The sequence below is a fragment of the Passer domesticus genome, chromosome Z (assembly GCF_036417665.1).
Source record: "Passer domesticus isolate bPasDom1 chromosome Z, bPasDom1.hap1, whole genome shotgun sequence".
Taxonomy (NCBI): Eukaryota; Metazoa; Chordata; class Aves; order Passeriformes; family Passeridae; genus Passer; species Passer domesticus.
Window position 1 is genome coordinate 40,838,405 of NC_087512.1, and position 3,569 is coordinate 40,841,973.

Genomic DNA, 3,569 nt, shown 5'->3' on the forward strand with positions numbered 1-3,569 from the left:
TCATGAGAAAATACACAATTGAATGTGAATGAAGAAATTTGAAATAAAATTTTGGAGAAAAACATGTCAGGACTTTTTTATTTTGGGTTTTTCTAATGGTAATATTTTAAAATAGTACACAGGTGGAATAAACCCCAACATATGCCAGATTAGAATATGGTGGCCTAAAATTTGAGATGTTTAGTAAACATGATATAGCTTGAAGTCCTGACCCTGAGAGTGCTGGAGATGTAATAGGTATGCCTAAAGAGACTTCCCAGAGGAGATCTTGCTTCTTGTCTCTACCTCTTAGTAATGTCTTATGCCGTATAACTCATGTTCTAATTAGCCTCATAAATGTTTAATTTTTTCTTTTGCTGTTGTGAAAAGCTGAGATTGTTCTGCTGGAGTACTTAGAATTTCATGATGCCAATAATAAAGAACTAAGACGACAGTCTTTTTTGTACTTCACCACTGCATTTATTTTACAAAAAGCCTTTTTCCAAATACAAAATAGGTTTGTGCATTTCCTTTTTGGATAAAACAGGAGCATGTGTCTTTAATGGCATAATTTCTAATTTCTATCCAGTACTGCTTTTTACACTTTAGACTGGGACAATATCCTGGTTTAGTAATTTGGGCTTCAAAGAAAAAAAAACATGTTTTGCACAGCTGGAGGCTTGTTAGCCCAATAGGCATGATAAGCAGCTAGCAAAAATCATGCCTACATCTTTCACTCTGAAGTGACTTATATCTCTTGACCAGTAAATAAGTCTTTAGCTCAAAAAAAGTTCTATAATTGGCTTGAAAGGGTTTTTTTGTGCCTTTTGTGACAAGATATATAAATGCTAGGACCGAAGTTTTCATGATGTGTAATGGAATAATTTAATGCAGAGAGGTTCCTTTAGACTTTAAATGAAGTATCAAGGGATATTTACTGGGAAAGAATATTACTTGTGAAAGAGAAGTTAATGGAGTTAGTAAACAAAATCAACATCCTTTCTTCTTCTGCAAATTTATATTGGCTACAAGACGCAGCAGTGGATTTTTAAAGTAAATTACTTGTAGTATCCCACTGTCACTCAGTAGCTGGAAAATTCTTTAACTTAGTGAAATTGTATTAGAAGAGTGCATTTATGGCTTTTGAAATTATGGCTTTAATTATTGATCAGACACTTCAGCATGGAATCCATAAATGCAACACATTAAATACTCTAGGAGTTAGCTGTGAAGTTGAAAAAAATGCTGAATTAGGTGCCTGCCTAATTATTTTAAAGTCTAAGTAGTCTGATGTTTGTCACCAAAGGAAAAGCATGTTGATCCTTCCATAAAATGTAGCATACACTAACTTTTATGTATTAAATTCAAACTAGTTCATATGATCCAATATGTAATAGATCTTGACACATTTTTGTGGGCAAAAATCCTATAATCTCCTAGGCATGGGATACAACTCAAGTTTTTAATCCCTTTTTTTAATAGAAAGCATGTCTCTTATTTAATGTTCCTTAAAGTATTTATGTATTAAATATTCACCCTGTTCTAGGATAGCAACCTGCTGAAACCCTACAGAACTGTTAGTAGAGTAAGTCTCATACAGTCTGGACAGTGTGTTAAAATATTCTGCCTCCATATGCTCCTGTTTAATAATGCATGCCATCTCATCCTGGTGCTTTGTTTATTCTCCCCTCAACTTAACATTTGTTAATAAATATTATAACAGAAGTTCTTCAATTGTTAATCCATTTTGTGCAACAACAACTTGAGAGACCCCTCATTTTACTGTGTGCCAGAAAGCATTTCTTTTGGATTAAACATACAAATAATTTAGGTCTTCTGTATAGAGGCAGAACATAAAATAATCCTGTTCTTCTAGACTTTTAATTTTTGTCTTGGAGTAAAATTTATCTGAATTTTCCTAATAAAATGGCAATATATTTGTCTATACCAAAAATAAGTAAAAGAGATTTTACATTTTCATAGTCTTGAACAGGTCTTGAGTTCATCACATTAATTATTTTATTTTATTTTTCTCTATTCCCTCCAGTGTTAACAGTATTGATGAATAATTCATGGTGAAGTATGTGTATGTAAAAATGTATTAAAAGCAAGATGCTGGAATGGAATCATGAGGCTGATAATTACTAAATGCAATACTTTGCTGATTAAATCTTGCTGATTATTTCTACTATACTTCAGCAGTCAGAATTTTTTGTCAGTTCAGTATTTCTACTTTGAGAATTAGGTTAGCATGTTAGTCTCAACTGTATTATCAGAATATGAGCTGCATAAGATTAACTAAAATTTGGAGACTAGAATTTTTTGATTTGACATGCCTGGAAGTGAGAAGTCAGAAATCATCCTGTTAAGCTCACAGGTTCATCATGCAGTGTGTGCAAAATTATATTCAGAAAATAGTCTCTTGTACAGAGGCTTTCTTGACTCCATACGTATACCAGATTCTCTAGGACAGGTAATAGTCAGGGGGCAAATAGGAATGGTGCAGGAGAGATATCCAGGTGCCAGGATAATGCACCTTCTCTGACAAATATCTCACAATATCCTCTACATTTTATTAAAAAAAGAAAAATAGGCATTTGTTGCTGATGTTATTTGGATATTTTGGTAATTCACTTAGGCTTAAGGGATAGAATTATTGTTCCTATCAGGAAACTCTTGATTCCTCTATCAAGAAAGATTACAATGGTATTCTAAGGCATCTGCCCTACATTTAAGAATAATCCAGACCACAATCTGAATTAAGAACCTTTTGACGTTCTAATAGGTGTGGATTTCAAGGGAAGCATGTTGATATAACCACTTTTCAAGTCTGTCTTGTTCCTCTCATGTTATCCAGATTATACTGAGCAATATACTAGGAAGATCCAAAAAGGTTGTGAGTTGTTTATTCCTTTTTTCCCTGTCCATGAAGAAATTTCTGTTGCTGGAGACTACACTATAAAGTCTGACAGTGGAATGAATCATTTTTGATAGCCTATGTCTCCATAAAATCTTGGTTATTTTTTCATTCAAACCTCTCTAATATTTCTCATCCAATTTAAAAGAAATTTAATTTTACTTGGTTAGGCAAAGGCTACTTGCAAAACTCCATTTTCTACTTGCTCTTGCAAGACCTGTTTTGAATTCAAACAGTTTTCAAGCACGATTTTGAAATTAATATTATTAAAAAAAAATAGACTAAATACATTTAGGTTACCTGCTCTAAATATGGGCTATTTTAAGATGCTGCTTCAAATATGGCTGGGTGTCATAGTTGCTTTCAACCACCCATGGATTTCATATTACCTACAAAAGAAAGTAAATTGTCCAAATTTTCCAATAAATACTGAAATGTTCTCAGCTTTTGGCTTTAATTTGTATATTTTTTCCATTTTCTTATTATATCATATTATAATATTATTTTATCATTTATTTATTTATATCATTTATTACATCATATTATCATATTATATGTCATGCTAATTTACTATTAATTTAGTGCTAGTTACAATACTTTTACTGAAAGAGTACATAACATACAACTGATGAAGGAAATTCACTTAGATATATGCTCAAATATCTTTTATTTC